Genomic DNA, 22095 nt, shown 5'->3' on the forward strand with positions numbered 1-22095 from the left:
TAGACTTTTACAAAAATAAATTGCAAAATAACAAATGGTAACAAATATTTTTTCCATTGAAATATTAAAAAGGAAGGCAAATAAAAGCCAGAGAGGATTATTAAAAAGCTACCCTATCTTCATAAAAATTCAGTGTTGGTAAATGCAATAGCCTGGATTTAGTTTGCATATGTTATATTAATCCTGGTCATACTTAAAATGGAAGATAGAGAATATAAAGAGATCACTTCCAAAGCATTTTCCTGGAGAGTTTTAAAATGACAAAGAAAATCCAAGATTACTCACAGAAGGAACTGGGAAAGGATGATAAACCCCCAATTACAGCTTTTCTCTGACAGATGTCATTCAGGCATTGAACTTGATTTGGGTTTATTTTTAAGACTACATGTGTCACTTACATTTTAGCAGAAGTACATGTCTCAAATGCAGCAGGATTTATCCCATGGTCTGGTCAGGTTTCCTCCCATTCACTCTCTTGACATAGTCTGTGTATATGGGTTGCACAGAAATCTACTCCAGTTACATAGAAACTTCAGGATGAAAAAAAAAATAAAATAATTTGAAAATTTGAAATTTTATGATCTCAAAGCACCTTGAAGACATTCTTTCCGTGTAGTTCCACAAAGAGGGAGGACAGTTTCCCTGGGAGAGCATATTTTTGGCAAAACTTAAAATCAGAATTCCATGTTTTCAAAATGAGTTGCAGTAAAATAAATCCCACACCCCCCCAAAAAAAAAATCTTAAATGAAAAAAAGTGGTTCAGTTGGAAAAATGTTTACATTTGCAAAAACAAACAAACAAACAAGTAAAAAACTATCTAAATACTACTATCTATCTAAATAACTGGATAGAGTACTGGATCAGTAGCCAATATCTTATCAGCTACAGTTCTTTAGGAACTTATTTCCTTACTTCCTGTGTGTTTTCTCTTTGTTTGTATTCCCTTCCTAACTATAGTTGTGGGAATAGTTTATTGCTTATGACTCATTGCTTGAAATTACAAAACAACTTGGAAATCCACCATTTTCTCCACTTTTGACAAGTGAATTCAAGATATATTTGAGTTTTAGTGAGCTCAAGGAATATGGCATGCCAAACTTTTGACACAGAGGCTGTCTTCTGAAGCTTAACTGACCATAAGTTACTTGTAAAGTGTGGAGTTTAGTAGAATAAAAGTGTAAAGAATTTTTGTTTGCTTCTTTTTATTTTACTATATTTTCTTTCAACAATATGTTTGAGCTCACATTATCAGGTTCTTCACTCCTAGTCTTCTTTTTTTTTTTTCTCTTTCCCTTTAATATATTTACTAATACATCATTTTTCTTTCTTTTGAAGAGATTACATCCAGCTTCATATTGAATTTCAGCTCTTTTTAAGTGCTTAAAACACTCAGCACAAACATTGCTGGTGCAATCTAGGCTTTGGAAAGCTATCTCCTAAGCAGAGTAGGAATAAATGGATGTCTACAATTTAGTAAACTTGTATTAGCATCTCAATCCAGATAACAAGGCTCTGCTACAGTCCACCCCTGTACATAGTTTCTACTTCAACACAAAGAAATTTGGGGAAAGCCTTTGCAGAGTTTAGCAGGCTTGGTTTGGTTCTCCATTTCCCTATTACCTTTGGAAACTGCCCACATCTGATGGGAAAATAGAGAGTAGAAAACAGTGGTTTCTATGGTATTAAGCTCTAAAGAGAGTTTGGTATCTACTGCTTATGTTCCCAATATCATTCCAAATCCTAGATCTTGTACCAGGAAAGGATTTCCCCAGGGGAGATAGGGAGATAAGGAACTTTGGGGTAGCAGAAGTTACCCCTTTCTGTACAACAAGAGAAGACTTTTTTTCTAAGGATTGTTTGATTTTTTTATCCAATAGTGCTTCATGAAGTTCTTTTCTACATTTCAGAGTTATGGCACTACTCTGGTATTAGAGGCTACTTATTTTAGAGCTGTGATCATATTATAGACAAGTACGTATTTGTTGGGAAGTATTTTGTGGTCTATGGGAGTGAAGAGCTGCATGGAGGAGGGGTCGCTGAGTATGCCCCCTATCTTCAGCAGTGGTCTGTGTCTGTTCTCTGCCTCCCAGTTCAACAGCCTCATGGACACGCAGATCCAGAGCATTCCCACGAGCAGATCATCCGTTCCATCTCTACCTTACCTGAAATTAGTTGGGCACAGAGTTGCCATTATGCCCAATACTGAGACTGCTGGATCCTTGGAAACAGATCATGTGAGCCCTCTCACACATTTTCTTGCTCAGCTCATTACTGTGATCATCATGTAAGCGATTCCTGGTGTTTGCAGGAGCACTGATCCTCAACTAGAGGAGTAGAAAGCCTTCTCCAGGCTGCCAACACTGTAAATAGCTGATCCTCATGCTAAATATCAATCACAGTTGCAATAGGTAAGCTGCAAGTGGACTGGTAGATGTAGCAAGCACTTACTTTTTTCCCCTTTTCCTGAACACTTACACTCTTTACGCTCAACCCCTCAAGGCAGCCCACGTTTTCTATTTGCAACTGAGGCTATTATTCCTCTAATCCTGGGCCATATATTGAGAGTTGTCACCTTTCAATTGCTATCCAATCCACCAGACCAGAGGTTTTAAAGAAGGTATTTTGTGTGGATGCTAAAATCTCCCAATAGATCTAGTGATCCAAGAACACAAGTATCCCAGATTCTGGACAGCTAATTGAAAGACTTGCTTATTTTTGAGCCCGAGCCTCCCAGATTTGTTCAGTGACTATGATTCAGGTACAGGACAGATTCAAAAGAAATAACTATTAATGTGGTCTTAAGAAATAACATTGAAAGTTAAAATTGAAAGTTAAATTAAAAGCAACAATGCCAATGATAAAAAAATATGTTGATAGAAATGTTAAATAGGACAATTTTACTGTAGGCAAGTGGTTTCCAACTTCAATTGAATTCCTAATTAAAGCCATGACTGCTATTTATTGTGCAATATGCTTATTTGGTGCTGCAGCATCTGCTGCTTGAAAGCAGCATTCACCCTCCTCTCCTGGGTTAATTTAAGTTCACCCGCCTCCCCTCAGTTCAGCGCTGGCACTGGAATCTCACAGAAAGGGAATTCAGCACATTGCAGAGATTTAGTACCTATCTGAAAACCCAAACCTTCTTTAATAAACACATCCTAAATACTAAAAAGGTTGTTTAAAAGTGGCAGGGACAGCACATAGAGCATCAAGGTGTCCCCATGAGTGTCACTCACCCCGATGCGGTGCCCACAGTTGGAAGTCCTCTCTTAGAACTGGATGATTAAGAGAAGAAGCCTCCCTTTTCAGCCTCCCCCCAAATGCAGCCACCCTGGGAATAAAAGGAACGGAAGGCACTTCCTTTCTCCCCTCTCTTTACTCCTTCGGCAGCCTCAGTCATGGTGATTTATCACCAATCCAACTTCTCTCCTGAGGAATCCTTCTGGAGCGGGACCACCAGATCCACATGGGGATGTGGGCGCTGCAAGGCTGGGTGCTCTGCTGACACATGGCAGGATCCTCTTTTTTACATGTTTCTTTTGGAATTTAAATGAACAGGCAAACAATTGTGGGGTAAAGCTGGGGTCAGCATGGGAGAGCTATTTGCCCATATGGAAGGAGAAGGAAGAGGCGACACAAGGGAGAGCATGCAGCCACGCAGCAGGCTCTCTTCTGCTGCCTCAGCGCCCATAACCCGCACCGTGCAGGGAAGCAGCTGATGACACCCTGCCAAAGGTGGCAACGCTGCCACATGGAGCCAGGAGCGCCCTGTGCCCATCAAGGAGCAACACCCCAGGCTGAGGGAGCACAGGCATCCCTTCCTCCTCCTCAAGGAGCTGGCGCTCTCCTAAAAGGATAGAGAAGATAATCCTCTAAAGCCATAGGAGCAAGCATCTTTCTCTTGCCATGGCAAGAAGGGTGCACAGATTTTCCAGGCAAGCATCTACAGTAGAAGCATGTATCTGAACCAACTCGTACACGCCTTCATGTCCTAAGGTTTTAGTTACCCATAAGATAGTGCTAGTGCTGAACTGCCAACTGGTTGGAGGCTATCAGAGACCCCAGAACGGGATGAGGCCCTAGAAATTACCAGTCCTATTTTTTCCTGCCTCAAGGCATGATCTTTTTCCTGGTGATTGCATGGCAGCACACAGCCCAGTCAAGTTGGCATTTTGGCCTTTGTCACCAGCACAGGAATTCACCCGGCATACCCTGCCAGGAAAAGCAGGGACAAGGCTTACCCTGTAACAGAGACACTGTTGAATCAAGACTTTTCCTTCACAATCAATCTTTCGCATTTCTCTGAAGGTGCTAAATCTTGTAGTGGACCAGACAAACAAATCTAGGCCCTATCTAAAGCATCTAGGTCTTCATGGGACAGCCGGGAGGTCTGTTTGGCTGCTCCAGCCAGGGCTGGCAGTATTAGGGCCAGGAAATGGATCAAAAAAAATAAAACCTTTGCACAAAGAGCATACTATTGCCAAGGACTGTAGAATATGACTGAAACATTAAAGAATTTTTAGTGACTGTTTGGGGAAGGGGGAGAATGATATGTTAAAACATAAGAAGTCTCTTCCAGCATAGTTTAAATTGCTTTACAATACTGACTAAAATAACAGAACATTATAGCTTGCTTAACTAAACATTATATTTCTAAATCCATTTTCAATTGTTTTCCTTCAATTTAAGCATTTTGAGCAATTTTATTGCTATTCATACCTGCTTGATTTTTTTTTATTAGAAATTAAAATGCATACTTTTTATCTATGTTACAGAGTGCTGGTACATTTAACTCTTTCAATCCTGCAACTGAGCACAGGAGACCGATCAATGGCATAAACACAGTTCCTGTGCATTAGACTGAAACAAGAAAATAAATATCTTAGAAGAATTTTTGTTAGTAATGACAGAATTGAGAGAAAGAAGTGAATGCAGGAGGTAGAGGGCGGGGTGCAATAGAGAGAGAGGGAAATTGAGAAAGGTGAAAGAAAGTAAAGCAAATGGTATAAATGACAGCTTCAAGATTAACTTTTTTGTTTGTTTGTTTATTCAGATCCCTTCTGTACATTTTGGGGGCTTCCCTCCCTACCCTTTGTTTGGCAGGAAAAACAAAGCAAAAAGAAGGTTTAAGAAATAAGAAAGTGAACTAATTGTGAGTAAAGAAAAGTAACAGTCTTTTAGACTGTGAGGTACCAGTGAATTGCAAAACCACTTCTGTAGCAAGAGAGGCACCTAGAGTTCTCCTCACTCGGAGGCAATGGTTATCCATATTGAGAAGCAGCCAGACATGTCTGGACTTGAGCGGTACGCCCCATTTGAAAACCCCCTTCTTTTGGCTTGAGATCACGGGCATTGCCCTCTCCCATGCCACTTTTTGCTCCTTCTCCCACTGGCGAGAGAGCACACGTCCACCCTTCACGAAGCAAGATTCCCCCCAAGAACATGGGTGAAGATAGTATAAATGGCCCCACCACATTTATACCTGAAGCTTTCTAATTTTCCTAAGTCAGCAGAGGACATTCAGAGACCACTAAGTGCTGGTAACCACAACAAAACATTAATTAATGCAATTATATTCCCACTCAAATAAAACATTAATACGGTAATTTCTAGCCTATAACCAGCTGGTATCTTTTCCCCAGCTATATAGATAGTAGGATTAACAGTGCAAAGCAAGTATTATAACAAAGTCAAATTAATATCACCTTTTCCCTCTTTTACGATTCAGAATCAAACAATAAATTATAGAAGTCCTTTAGAAACCATCTCTCATAAAAGACTTCCCCCGGACCCATGCTCAAGCTGTAAATCCCTTTCCCCTGAGCTCTGGTTTCTGTGTACTTCAAGGCTCCTCAGTGACAAGATATCAGCCCAGATGACTGTGACCATCAGACAGTCCTGCATCGCTTTCCACTTGCTGTCACTGACTCTGCAACATCTCCCCAGCCTTTCCTATTAGCAATTTTGAGATAAAACAGCCCACACGTTATTCAAAGGTAGTTGCTATGGCTCGATTGTCATACAAACAAAGAACAGGAAGAGAAATGCTACTTGTTCCGAGGCAAAGCCAAGTCAATAGTTTTAAGCAGGACTGGTACTCAGTTAGCACTTCGTATCTGGGGACGGGGTGTTTTTATTTTTTAAATTTTTTTCAGGCTCCAACTGCACTTGTCAGAAAACACACATATATTTCTCCTCACTCTCTGCAATAATTTTGGCAGAGCCTTCAATGAAAAATGAATTTCATGAACATTAACATATTACACATACATAATTTGAAAGAACTATGGGGAAAACAAGCAGCAAAAATATAAGCAGTGTCAGTTAATGAAAAGCTCACATTTTCCAACTAGTGTTTGTCTAATTAAAATTGAATTAAGTGACTACAGCATTAACTATGTCAACTATTTAGCATAAAAAGTTGTTAAATATATCATATTGTATGTAGGAAGATCCTTGCAATCTTTAATTGTAAGAAATAGTCATGTACTATTTAATTGCATAACTGGGTAGGGTTTAAAATTCTGTTATACAAATTATATTTAGTAAAATATGTTAAAACAGGTTGTTTTTAAGATTGTTGAATTTATGGATCATATAATAGAATTAAAGCACATTCTTAATTGTATAATTATTTCCATTATCAAAGTCCAGCTAACAGCATAACTGGTCATGTTTTCACAGTCTAAGTTAGAAAAAGACATCAAGCTAAGTGCTTAAAATCACTTAGCAAGACGATTTTCAATTCTTATTTGAACATATTTTTTTTCCACAAAGTTTTTGACCAAAGTCAGTACAGTATCAGAACATACAGAGTCCTCCAATTACTGATGGAGTAGTACTCCCCTAATATGATATTCCCCATCATATATACATAAATATATGTAGAAAATGTCTGGCAACACTTTATAAAGATACTAATTTTATAAACATTAACATGGTATGGAAAAAAAAAAAATCAACATAGAACAAAGCCTGACAAACCTGAATATTTCCAGAGAGGATTTTTTTTTTGTGTCAGGTCAAGAGAACACATGCGTGTGGAGGGGGAGAGTTTTGTCTTGTAGGTAGGCTTATTCCCATTACACTTCTGACATGGGGAAATTTGGATCCCTCTTTTTCCTTCGGTCACAGAAGCACTGTTATATTCCTTCATCAACCACAACAATCACCTTTTGTTTGCAAAATTAGATGGGTTTCACAGCATACTCACCTTTCAGCATACTCAAGCAACTATTGACTTCTCCGATAAGTTTATGCTAGACACTGCTATACAGAGACACTATCACCAGTTTAGAACAGTGGCTGGGGTAGAGAACCACCCAGAAAAACACAACAGATAACATTCAACATTATTAAAGTTATTCATTATAAAAGCGTTCTGCTCCCAGCCTGTAACACGACCCACCTGCAGTCAGGCTCCTGGTGTTGTTCATGTGGCTGAAGGGCAGAAGACCAACACAGATGACAGTGAGGAAAGCTCTGCCTGCTTTTCATGTGCCCCGGAGGCCCACATCTCAACTGCACTTCTTTACCAGGCTGTGCACGGCCCCAGCTGCACATCTCATCATCAATCAGGAGTTTGCCTACCAACTTAGAAGGGAATTGGCCTGACTGATGCTAGAAGATGGAATAACAAGTGTACTTTACACATCTGGGACAATAAAAGCAATTTATTATGTACCTAGATTAATGATTTTCAACTTTTTTTTTTTTTTTTTTTTTAATACTACCATAGGTGGCAGCAAGAGCTGATACTCCTGGCTCTATATACATCACTTCTAAGTAACTCATTTACCACTGCTCAAAACATAGTTGACATGCAGCTTGTCAACACCATCCTGCAATGGACTACAGCTCACCCATTCCACTCTTCAAACCAGAGGATAAGAAACTCTCAGACTCATTGCAACAGCCTCTTTTAGGCTTAACACTCAGATTACTGACTGAACCATCTCAACTAGCACAAGAACCAATATCCAGGATTTAACTTCTCTGCATGCAATGCATGCAGTGAAATTAAAAAATAAAAAAAATATAAAAATAAAAAAAAAAGATAGAGAGAGAGAGAGAAAAAATTAACTGCAGAGGAGAAGCAGATATGCAGTCCTTACTTTGGTCTCAATAGTTGCGTGACTAAAAGTCAGCTTGTGGAGCTGGCAAATCTACCTGTGTTCACTCAGAACACAGAATCACCCTTGCCAGATCAGGTGGTACTGCTTAGTCAACTCCTGCTGCAGTAATTTCATGCCACCTCTTTTTGGGGTACTTTGAGGGTTGTTTTTTGTTGTTGTTTTGTTTGGCATTAAATAGCTTTTAATTGTCACTTTCCCCCATCCCAATTTTCCCTGACTGGCTTGCTAAAACCAAACCATACACATTGTGTGAGTCTATCCAGAAAAACACGTTAGTCTGCTAACAAAGAAATTTATTAACTACCAAAATCATGTGGTTTTCATACCATGTTTAATCAATCCTAAGATAAGAAATCATACCTTTGATTCCACATTTAAATTCAGTTTCCAAGTTTCATAAGGAATATGGACATGTAAAACATAATAATTAAAAAGCCAACTGATACATTTTATTGCCATCCTTTCTATACAGGGTGATCCACTGGATGCAAACCCTGTTTAAAGTGGTGTTTTGTGATCATTTTGATCTACCTTGCACTCATTCTTGCATTAATGTTTATCAGCTCTGATGAGAATTGATATAAACAAGTATAATCAGCATTATTTTAGCATCCTCATTACACAAACCCTTTTGGGTAGTTTTATGAAAGAGAAAAAAATGGTTGTATATTTAATTAGAGCTAGTCATCTTAGTAACAACCTTACTAGTTTTATAGCTACAGCTGTAGTTATAGTTCAGCAACAGTATCAACAAACTACAGAGAGTCAAGTGGTCACAAGAGGAGAGGCTAAGGGTATTAAATTTGATTATCCTGAAGAATCAAACAGTCACAGAATGGTTTGGGTTGGAAGGAACCTTTAAGAATCAACTAATCCACCCCCCTGCCATGGGCAGGGACATCTTTTAGCAGCTCAAGTTGCTCAAAGCTCCAGGGAATGGGGCCCCAGAGATTAATTGTAGTCTTATACTACCTAAGGCAGGGTTATAGCAGGGACTATGCTCAGAGATGCTTAGCAAAAGAACAAAAGGCAATAGTCGTAAATTGCAGCAGGGGAAATCCAAATGGGGATTAAAAAAAATAAATAAATTACAACAATGACTGTGACTATTTACACAGTGGGACAGTTTGCCCAGAGACACTGCAGAATCTCCATCCACATTTTTAGTTTTTGTCTGGATAAGTCAAACCAGAGTGACCTTTTCTAGTTTTCAGTATATGCCTGTGTGGAACAAGTGTTTGGGCATCCTTGCCCCACCAACTTAAATCACCTGATTCTAGTGCATGTGTAAAACAAAGCAGGAGAGCACCTGCGCATCTTCTGTCCTGCATGTGATGAATTCAGGCAGCCTCCACAGAGGCAATGTCTCTTGGAGCATTTCTTTTCTTGGACAAAATATCTGCCAGTTTTAATGTCGATATGCAGGAGAAAATGCTTGCAAAAGTAACAGAAAGGTGGAGAAACTTAATTGATGAGGGTCTGTGCCCCATGTATTTTAATAAGTAAAATCCCTCCAGAGTTTATGTCCAACTGAAAGACCTCTGCTTAACTGAGATAGAAATTAAGAATCCTTCTGTGGCTCTTGCATGCAAAAGCATGGCTGTGGCAAATGGCAGGAAAGAAAGAGGGCATTTCACATGTTTTTCCGGGGGAATGCAAGAGGCAAGATTCTCTCCATTTGCTTTAGTAATTTACCTTGCATCAATAATCAAGAAACCCCTAGATCAATCATCACAAAATCTTAACATATACAAGATATCTACTTAAACTAAAAAAGCTTCATCTGCTGACTTATGAGCCAAAATGGCATCATATATTCTTCAGTCCATACACAAAAGCTTTTAGCATAAAAGCTTTTCTTTACGAGGCAGATGACTTTGGGGGTCATTCTTATGCTAATCTCACAAAACAGTGTTTGTTTTTTGCTTCCTGGTAGAATAGCATGTCCTTAGGTCTTGTCTTGCACTTTTTTTTTTTTTTCCTCAGTTGTAATCTATGACTAGATTGCCATTCAAGCCTCTGTGCTTGAATGTCTCTGTATATCCAGATTGACTGGCTCTCAAACAGAAAGAAACACACTGCTACATTGATCAAAGCAGGTACTTATGTTAAACATCACCTGCAATAGGAGCTAGGGACATTTAAGTTGTCAAGAGAAGACAGAAGGCCAACATTAGGAGATTGTAGCCCAGAATACCTAGACACTCCCTTTTTTTTTACCTTTTTACCTTTGAGGATAATGGCATTAGAAAACCATACAGTACTTCACAGTGTTGCCAGTCATTGCTCTCTGTGAAGATCTGTTCCTTTCACTTGAGTCACTAGGAAGTCTGCAAGCCACACCTAATATGGAGAAATCCTTCCTAAAATTTGGGTAATGAAATGCCTGTAAAATGAATAGCAGCATTTAGAACTTTCTGTTTTCTCTGTTTGTTGTTGTTGTTGTTGTTGTTTTGTGTGTGTGTGTGTGTTTTTTATTTTTTTTGCTCTTTCTGAAACTGGAATATGAGAGTTACTAATAAAAGATAATCTACATTTCCTTGTCAGACAAAGTTTATTGTTTTTGTCCCAAATAAAGAAAAGACTGGATGAGAAGCCTTCACATGCAAAGCTTCAAGGAGATGAATAATTATTGATAAAAACTTTGATAATGAAAAGTTTGCAAATCTACTCACTGCTGGGGAATAAATAAATAAATAAATAAATCTGTTCTCATAGCACAGAAAAGTGCAACCACAAATAATCTTCCATGATTGTGTAACAATATATTCCTTTTCCATTAATATATACATTCACATTACTTCTTCTAGAGCAAGACAGACACCAATTATTATAGATTATCACTTCTTTATACCATGCAGGGTGGTCTCCTTTTCTGTATCACTTCCATAACGTGATGGTTGTGTGGTACATGTATACTACAGTGAATAATGTCCTAGTCAGTGATACTGAATGTATTTATGATGAGGACCCAAGAGACAGGTCTTCCTGCTGCTGTTGGTAAAGAGCACTGTGGTTCATTACTTTATTCTTACCATATTTTTACTGATGTCGATTCTGAGCTGCAAGGTGAGAAAGAGTGAATCTGAATCCCCTTGCTTTGGGCTGAGCTCCCTGCGCAATCTCTGTAGAGCATGGATTTGCAAAAACTGGATATGCTACTTGTAAATTGTGTGAAGCATTCTCTCTAGGAAAAGTCTGGAGTAGCATTTACCCATTTTCATAAAGTACTTTCAGCTCGTTGGATGAATACCAGTCTGTTCACTGTGGTGTTAATATACTATTCTATTTTTAATTGTACACAAGGTGTCTTTGAATATGATTGTACTCCTTAGATAATAATGCTATACAACTAGCAACTCCTACACATCCTCATCATCTAATCCACATCTATTTCTTTTTTACTTAAGTATTTTCCTGTTGCATTTTCAGAATATACCTCTAGAAGAAGAAGGTGTGATGGAATCCTTAAACCAGTTTCTGTGATTTGGGAGTGAATCACAAGGGTATGAAAACTTTAATTAGCTTTGGTAATGCGACTGTAAATCAGGCAACCATACAACTGCAGTTAGGCTTTCTGAGAGGTGAGGTTAAGTACAAAGGAAATAATCCTAGTTTCTTCTAGAGATCACAGCCACTGAAACACAGATTGCTGAGGTGTTTTACTGAGGTGTTTTGTCCTCTCCAGTTTGGGCTAGACAGGAACATTCTGATGCTCTAGCGATTGCTTTCACCAGTGTAACACTTCTGCCCACATGCACAGACAAGGCACAACAAGGCCAACAGCCTTTTATAATCATATCCTCGGTACAGGCAGTAGCCAACTTTCACGTCCAAGGAGGGATAGGATTTGTGGTGCAGGAAGCAGCTGTTTGGCTCTAAGATTTGACTAGGACTAAGTGACCTTGGAGCTTAGAGAGTCCTACAAAATGTACATTATGCCATATCTAGCTCAGGATTTGACCTGCTGTGTGAGCTAATGAGGTTAGCGTTATCAGGAATTCCATATCATGACATGAGACACAGCTTCACTTTCAACACAGGCTTTTCAAGTATTGCCATACAGCTTAAGTGATATGACTTTATTGTCATTCAACGTTGTCTCCTATGAGGAACCAACATTTTATAAGTGGAGAAGTCATATCAAATAATAGAGTAATATTTGAGATGGCTTTGAATAGGGCTTCCTGCATTCAAAACCTCTTAAATATCTGCTTTTTTGTTACTTCTCCTGGAGAATAGCCCATATTTCTCTGAGCATTGCCCCTGAATTCCAGGCTGTGCTGGAGAACAGGGAAGGCTGGCTGAGGAAACTGCAGGTATTTTGGAGAAATCATAGAAAAAACTTGCCTTTTAAACCAGTGCATCTTAATGTATTTAGACAACTGCCAGGTCAGTTGTGGGCCCACACAGTTTTGAATTTCTTCTTTGGGAAATAATGCAGAGATTTCTCTCTGAGGTACTGACTGCAACTCACCCAAGACCTATTTGGAATTAATGTACAAGAAGACAATAAAAATAAATAAATAAAATAACAAATGTCTAGAGTTTACAAAAGAAAAATTGCAAGAGAATGTTGATTTATTTATTTATTTTATACAAGCACTGAAAGGATGGAAAATTAAGGTTGTATCTATATTGGACTAGAAATCCAAAAGGAGGTAGGAAACTCAACCATGCAATGGAGGCTTTATAGATAATGGAGGCTTTATAGATAAGGTTTAGCACTTAGTAATGAGATATGAGCTTTTTGTAATGTTTGGAAACTGCACTGTATCCTCTTTAGTACACTATCAACCTTGCACTGGCTCAAAAGTTTAAATACTACCATAAAAAACTTCTCAAAATTTTCCTGGTTGCTACAGTTTGTTGCAGACTGTAGCAAGATTATTTTTACCAAGGAAGTTTGCGCAGTTTGATATTCAATACTGAATTATGTAGCAAGCTGTGGAATCTGCTCAGCTCCTAATTTTCATGCAACAATCCTAATGATTTGGATTCACTATAGGGCACAGTGAAGATTGTTTACTTGCCTTAATTAAGTATTTCCCTACTTTAATATGCTTGCATTTATTTTAAGTTTAATCCTATCTATTGAATTCTGTGGATTTGTAGAAGTTGTTTTAACGATAACTACAACACCCTGTTTTTTTCTTTGACACGTGTTAGTGAAATGCACTCTCAGCTTCTTAACTTCCTCTGTTATAACTCAAAGTTTTCATTAGGAAATATATAGAGATTCTTTTATTCCAGAACTGAATTTTGTTAAATCACATTAAGTACAAATTTCATTTGTAATTTCTTTGCTTTGAAACTGAAAAATGGCCAATTAAGGGTCCCTTTCTAAAACTAATGGCACTCATCTACAAATCTCAGCTTGACATTACTGACTCATTTGATAACTTCCCAACAGTTGAATAAGAAAAATATATTTTGAGCCACAAGAGTTTTCTCATTCACAGGTAGGTGACAGGAAGGTAGTCCCAGGTGAAAAATTTTGTCAGAAACCATGACATCTATACCTTCTTCCCATAACATTTTTCTCTTTAACAAGTAGAAGTATTCTGGCTCAGTTACTGACTGAAGCTGTCAGATGCTATGCTCACTAGGCAAGCTTTTCAAGTTCATTTGCTTGCCACAGAAGAAAAGCAAAGTCCATCAACCAAGCAGTCCCCTCCTGCATCTTGTCTGGGAGTTCCTGAGCTCCTCGGGGCCACCACAGCTCTGCTTCTCCTTCTGAAATGGCACCAGAAGCAGCAGTGCTATCACCATACCCCTCATCCAAGGTTCATTTGTTCATGTCAGCGCTGAAGGTGGAAGGTAGGAGGAGAAGGAATGCACTGAGCTGTGATACTAACTGGCCATCAAAGGCAGACTGCTGCTTCCACACAAATGACAAGGCAAGGGAAAAAAAAAAAAAAAAAACAGTTTTCCACAGCTATGGAAATTCAAACCCATCACCTCCCGAGTCTGTGCTAGAATTTCCATCCTCCAAGACATGAAGCCCCTACAGAATCTATAGGCCAATATTATTCCCTAATATTTGGCTTTGGACCTAAATTCTGCTGTGGGAATATGAATTTCTTTGGAAATGAGAAAGTGAAAAAGTGCAGATTTCTCTTAAATCCTTTTAATGATGTCTGCATACAATTGGAATCTCATTTCTTTCTTTCTTTCTTTCTTTCTTTCTTTCTTTCTTTCTTTCTTTCTTTCTTTCTTTCTTTCTTTCTTTTCTTTCTTTCCTTTCTTTCTTTCTTTCTTTCTTTCTTTCTTTCTTTCTTTCTTTCTTTCTTTCTTTCTTTCTTTCTTTCTTTCTTTCTTTCTTTCTTTCTTTCTTTCTTTCTTTCCCCTCCATCCAGATATTACATTAGTGGAAAGGTCTGTTTGATTTTTTATTTATTCTTGGTGGATTTTGGCTCCTTTAAAAGGGACAGCCTGCTATAACAGGTGCATTGCAGACATGTGCTGCATAAGGTTCCCTACATAATTCTGCAAATGCTTTTCAACCACGATGTACAACACCCCTGTTACTCCTGTGTGGGGCCTGCCCTCCACTGCAATTGCCAAGGTTATGAATTATGCCATCGTCTATTCTTTTGGACAAATGTCCACTACTGACTAGGTCAACACCACTGAACTTGGCTCGCTGGTAACACAAGCCAAATCTTGGAAGGCTCAAGCTGAGCATTTAACCCACTGTGAGGTCTTTCTCAGTTTTTCTTTTTGATTCAGTCACACTTCATGTACCTTGACTCCTATGCAGATGATTTGTGGCAATTGCATGATGTATGAGGTGCCATTTGTAAAATATTATTTAGTGTAAAACATGATGTTTTTTTCTGTTGATTTACAAGTTGGATTTATAAATCTGCACTTCTCAGAGTTTGAGTTATATATCTTGCCTCTGATTTATAAAACTCGCCAGTAAATCTTTAGCAGAAAGTTTTGATTCAGAAATCATTATTTTTAACATTAGATTTAGCTAAAACATTCAACTGCTTTATAAGTCATGAAATGGATTTACATACCCCAATCTGGATTTACAAATTCTACAGCAGATTTACAAATCACGCAGATAAATTCCTAAATAAAATGCTTTGATTTATAAATCCTCACTTTGCACTTAGGATACAAGTGACTGATTTATTACTCTGAAGCTATACAATACTGGTTTAGTTTATAAAATCCTACTTTTACTTTACGTTAAAGTTCTGATTTATAAATGCTGATTAGGTTTACTGAATATAGGCCACAAGAAAGTAAAACTGTTTGGTGCAGGGCTGCTTTGCAAACAGCTCTTTGCTGTTACACAAGAAAGGTAAGACATTTCCGAGAGGTCATAGGAGACCATCCGACCAGGGTAATCAGTAGTGCAGAGAAAGAAGGAAAGATGGGCAAAGAAACTCTTTCTTGCTAATAAGCCCAGGGTTTTGCAATACAACATCTGCCTGCCCTGACAAAATTGTTTCTCAGTTTAAAAAGCTTTCTCTAGCCTCAGTCTCAGCCCCAAAATATAGGTAAATAGTTTGACTATCTCCAACAACTCCAGGACTTATGGGGACTTCTACTGAATGTCATGAGGAGTTCCATCAAACACTGGAGGAAATTTGTTCCTCTCAAGTGAGCTTAATTGTTTCCAGCTTTCAGGTTCTGTTCAGATGTCATTTATTTGCACCATTCCAGTCCAGGTGTTTTCAAATATTCAGAACCAAGTAGGAAAATACTCCATGAATGCCTCATTCTTTGATGGGTTCCAAAAATACTTACATGACCAACAGGGCATTTAAATATTTTAGATACCTGAGAAGCAGTTCATCATTAATACCCATCAAGGAATCAGAAAGGATACTGGGTACAGACAGAATTGTTAGATAATATAAACATAAAATGCAGTGGAGTAGAAACTAAGCAGTTCATTTTTAGTAAAATCCAAATTTCCTGGAAATGTTTTGTTAACATTTTTTAGAAATTACTAATAGAAGGCTTAATCCAAAATGCAAAATTCAGAGTAATTATCTGAAAGTCAGCAAAAAAACTCAAGCATCCTGTCAAACTGTGGGACGTGGTGCCAGAATGCAGCCATCAAAGATGAAGTTCGCTTTCAAAGCTCACTTCATAAATCTTCAGGAAATATGAGCAGACTGGAGAGCCTTGCTGATCTGAAGGAAATTTTTATATCTGGGTAGCTCTATTAGAGGTTAACATCAACACTGACTCTAGGAGAAGTTCTCTTTCTAACAGAACTGGAATAGTTACATAATACAAGGCTGCTGGAGCACAGGTTTAGAAATCACAGTTGTTGATTTATTACCATCTTCTAAAGCAATCACCAAAACTTAAATCCTTCCAGACGTTTGGTTTCCTAAACTTCAATGGAAGTTCAACTTTTACTTAACTCTGAGGGTCTGACAATAAAGGTGTCTTTATATGATCTCTTCCCTTCTTGTCCCTGAGTTTCCACCCCTGTAGAATGGGTCCAACAACAGCCATGTAGTGCACCAGTGTGCTGGCAGCTGGTAACAAAGATAGGAAGTTCACGGCACCACGGGGCAAACATTCTCCCTGCTCACCTACTCAGGGAAATATTCAAGATATGCAGTGGGCTCATTCAGGAAATGTAAAGAAGATACATATGAACTGACACTCTGTTAGTCATGAATGCTTTCTTTTATTAAAACAGCTTGTGAAAAACTAGACCATGTACCGTGTTCTCCAAATGATTGATACACTATATACAGTATACTTGATTTTAAAACGCAATTCTCAAAAGTTCAGCTTACCATTTGTAAAATTGAAATGATATTTTTAAGCACTCTAAAATCTACAGATGAAAATGAAATATAAGAATAAGGTATTATTTTATTACAAAATTATTATTAAATTGTCAGTTTTGCAAAACTATTGCATTTCATTTTGCTGTCAGATTTTTGGAGTAGAAGAAATAGTCACACAAGATTTAGGTCCTAGCATTTACTAAATGAAATGAAGATCTTATCCAAAGCCAGGGAGAGGAATGACAAGGGTCTAATTTACTTCAGCAAGCTCTGCATCAGACCTCTTCTTGGTTATACAGTTAATATTGTTAGTACAAACTCCAGTAAGTTCAAATGCAGGTGCAAAATTGGTGTGCTTACATGCATATGTATTCTACAATTGCTTTGGCTGTTACCAACAGAATGACTCTACTAGGGATGACAAAGAAAATTCAGCTAAGTTTTGTTTGTGAGGGTGAATTATCAGCTACTGCAACTCCATAACTGCTATATAAATACACTTGATGGTTTGGGACTGCAGCAGTATGAAACTAGATTCCTATATTCATGGTAGGTTAAAATGCAGGAGAGGCACACAGATGCCGTACCGTACTAGATACATGCAGAATAGTTTTTAGTTTTCCTTTTTCAGAAGACTGTAGTGATGCCACATGAAGGAATGGCATTATCACTTTGCTGCTGTATCACTTTGCTGTAGGGCTCGGTCCCCAAGCTGTCCCACGCAGGGGGCACAGCCACCCACCCTGCTGAAGGGAACAGGGAACTGGCTGACCTAACCCTACAGGGATCATCCCAAGCAGCTCATCCCAAGTTGTGTGGGGCTGACCGCTGTTCCTGTTGCCCTCACATCTTCCCTAGCCCTGCTACACACCTGTGGAGTAAAGTCCTTCCTCAAACACTGCTTGGTGCACTCAAGCCGCAGGCTCTGCAGCACAGGGAGGCTGGAGCACCACTGCCTTGGCCCTGGGCAGCACCCGGCTGATTTCCCAGCCAAGAGGCTCGGGGATATGCTAGCCCTTTGCAAACACCTCATCAGTTGAGACTTCACATCTTAGATCACATTGAATGGTATCAGCAAAAGCCAGCATACATTTTCCCCCAGCTAATGCCAATTCTTTCCTATTCACTTTTAAATCCTTTAAATGACTATCTGCTGCTTTGATCAACTCACAGAGATCTCTTTAAGAAGTCCACATTTACACAGTAGGTACCTTGCTGTGATGTTTGAGGCACAGCAGACATTTGTATTTGGGATAACTACAGTATCTCAGCACCATTAGGAGATGATTTTAGGAAACAACCTCTCTTTGAATTAAGGCTCCTATTACTAATGCTAGCTGATGCGCCGCAATCAGAGGACCAAACTACTTCCCGATACACCCTCACTGCTGGAACTGGCTCAGTGTACTGCCATCATTTGGTGTAAGTAGGAAGAAAATTAAGGCTGTGCTTATGCTCTTGAACTTTCCCTTAGTGCATTTGGAGACTGACAGAAGACATATGCATCCAATTATTGAAATAAAAAGGTCTTGAAGAAGAAACCAAATTGTTTCATCAACATATCTGCCAGAAAAAAATAAAATAATCAAGGGCAGGCCAGGTTGTTATGATCAAGTACTACACAACATCTAATATCTTTCCTCAAGTGCAAATCTTAATGGAGTGGCTCTCAAACACATGGGATCAGATTTTCTACTTGATCCTGTAAGCTTTATGTGCATTGTACATCTGATCAACCATGTTACATGCTCAGACACTCAGACATGCACATCTTAAACATGTATTTACTATGGTGCTATCACATCTGAATACAGCTGCATGTGCACACATGCAAGCAGTAGGTGCCATCATGCATAAAGCAGGAATCTGCATGTCTGGCAAACCTGCCAGAAAATGCCACTCCATAACTCATTACTGAAAATTTCACAGTAGATCTACCTTTGATCAACCATTAGTCAAGCCCCCAGCCTCATTGGTAGTCCCAGGAAGTGCAAGTCGAAAAGAAGGATTTAACTTCCCCCCCCCCCCACAAAGCACTCATACCAGTATTTGCAACATGCCAGCTGGGAGATCTTTTCATCCATATTTTGCATCTATAGTTTGTCCAATCAGATCCTGGAAGGATGAGTCAAGCCATCACAACGTGAGGTTTTGTACTGAGAAGATGACTTGCTTGGCAAGATTTTGCATTTAGCAGCTTCCAAATGTTCTCTCTATTCTTAGAGAATACATATTTCCCTTTAAGACCTTTATAAATTCTTTGCCATTCTTTTAGGCTTTTTACCTCCTTAAATTCATTTGGAGACATTATTTGGAAACTAATAGGACAACACACAGTCATATTTTCATATTCCTCTATAGTCTAGCAGCTGCAGTTTACTTCCAGTGTGTTTGGTTCAAACGCGGTGGATTTGTTTCACAGCCCAACCCTACCCCGGCACAAGAATTTGACGTCACTGGGAACTCTGCCTTCTTACAGCATGGTTGAATGGCTCCTCCAGTTCAAAGCCAGATTCATATCTAAGTTAGATTACTTGCATTTATTTTCCTGACAGGTAGCCTTTTGCCATAGTTACAGTAGTAAAATTTTCTGCACCCATGCTAACCATTTTGAACGTTCTCTGCACAGAAATAAGAGCATGTGTGTACTGAAAGATAGGTCTACAGAGCAAAGGAGAGTTTTAATGCTGCTCTCCCTCAGTCTTCATTGTGACTGACATCCATTCAGCCACAGATAAGAAACAAAGCTTGTAAAGTTACTGAGTATAGCTCATTATGGTGCAGCAAAGGTATTTTGGTGAAAATGCTTCTCTGACCAAGACATACAAATGTCCTCCAGAATCACCACTTTGTGTGGAGCACTCTGTGATAAAGAAAGATATTGGAGATTTTTATCTCGGTTTGATAAGACCAAGCAGACCAGCTGAACACACACCTAGTCCACCCCTCCCTACTAAAAATAGTTTCCTGCCATGTTTTCCAGTGCTTTCCCCATTCAGTGTTTAAATCTCCTAAGTGATGGGGTTTCGCTACTTCCCTCAGATGACCGTCCTGCAGATTAATCACATCTTACCATTAGAAGCTTCTCCCCTGACATCCAGGCTAGAATTTCCCTCCGAATAACATTTAATCTTCATGCTGTCACTTTCTTCTCTTCCTTGCCTTTCTTTCTGCAAGCTACCATAAGTACTCCTCCATCTTCCAGGTCCAACTCTCAGCCCATTAAAGCTGCTCTGCCTCTCAGAGGCAACACGAAGCATCCGCAAAGCCAGTTTTACGCCCAACAGGATTTCCTGGGAGGAGAGGTGTCCTTGGCTCCAGGGAGGGCATCTTACCAGGTCAACAGCAGTCTTTTCCCACCTTGTGGTGCAGAGCAGCTGGTCGTTAGTGCTGCTCTGTAGATGAGGTGCCAAGCTGCTGTGGATTGCTGGAGTTTGGTCCATGCCAGGCTGCATGGCAGAATTGGGGTGCCTTTGAAATCTGCCTCTGATACTGCCTGTCATGCTTCCCCTTCCAGACACCAGAGTTGTTTCCATTTTCCCCCAGGGCATTACCTTACATTTGTCGCAGCTGACATTCCTTTCCTGATTTCTTCAGCATGTTTCTGATCTCAGTTTCCTTTCTATTATTTCACTGCCTTCAATGATATTTATAATGTCTCCAATTTAGTATCATCTGTGAATTTCATTAACCGGCTGTTTACTTTCCTCTTTCAGATCATTAACGAGGATGTTAAGTAACACTGGACCTAACCCTATTCCCTGCATTGAATTAGTAGGAAACTTCTCTACACTTGATACATTGCCTTTTATTGTTCTACTCTGTACAGCTCTCTAGCTGGGCGTTCAATCCACATGCAGCATTTCTATTCAGCAATTTCAGATGTGAATTAATTTCTCAGGTAAGATTTTGTAAGCAAAGCTACCTGATGCCTCACTAAAACCTGGTGTATCTAGCATTAGACATTACAGAATTTTATTTTTAAGAAATCAATTTTTTCCTGGTAAGACGTTCTCTGTAAGCCACAGGGATAACAGCATTGGAGGGATCAAAGCTGTTCCAGTAACTGTTACACTCTTGTTACAACCTTTTTTACTCCGCATTAATGCTGCTTTGTTTAACTACAGTCAGTGCCTTTCTTCACTCTTGCATTTGCAAAAAGACACTATTTTAAAAAGACAGATTTTTGCATGGTTCTGTTTGAAGCTAGGAGTCTCCCACGCTGCAATCATGGGTAATGGCTGCTACTCACAGGTGTACATATATCACATAAACAAGTGAAACATTGATTGTGAGGGGCGCAGTGACAGTCCTCTATCCATAGCATAATCTTCTCAAGAGATATTTAATCAGATGATTATTTACATCTTAAAGACCAAGGAAAGGGAAAATGTTAACATTGAATTATGGGGAGGAATGATAAAGACGACGCTGTGCATGAAGTGCTCATCACAGAACTGATGAATAAAGGGTTTGCCTGAATATGCCTTAACACCACCACTGCAGTCTAAGCCCAGCCACTCGCATGATCTAAATCAGCAGAACCCACTGCAGCCAGTTGAGTTTCAGCAGCTCAAACCACTCGGGAGACCATGCCCGGGCCTCCCTGATGTGAACAAATCCCACACTTTTTCCTCACCTTAAGTTTTTCCACAATTTCCAAGTTAACTCACGTTATACGACATTATAAAGCATGTTATGGAGAACACAGAGTCAAAAGCCACCCTTAAAGGCTTGTTCTTTTGTATACAAAATCGCCCCAGTTTAATCTGCCTCTGGGTAGGAGTAGAACAGTGAACTGAAATTTATTCTACTAATACTGAAATTGGAAGTAGGCTTGCAAAAGCCAACGAGAGTTTCTAGTTGTGCATAAAAACATGTGGACAGCTTACAGCACAAATTATAGTTACATCCCTTACGCTAAGCCTCTCTTTCAATAAATACACATTTCCTGCTGTAAGAGCGAGCTTATTTTCTTAGTGGTGTAGTTTAAGGAGTTTGCCATGAGGTACTCTTGGTTGTGAAGGCAGACTGCGAGCTGGAACTGTCTAGAGCTCCGCTCAGAAAGAATAATCTAATGTTACAGGTGAAATTCTTCCCCTAACTCAATAAATTTCACTGAAGAATACAAAACATCTGGAATTCTCTGGTTTGGGAGTCACAGAGAAAGCAGCAACATAAAAAG

This window comes from Netta rufina, assembly GCF_964035555.1.
Source record: "Netta rufina genome assembly, chromosome: 13".
In the NCBI taxonomy this organism is placed as follows: Eukaryota; Metazoa; Chordata; class Aves; order Anseriformes; family Anatidae; genus Netta; species Netta rufina.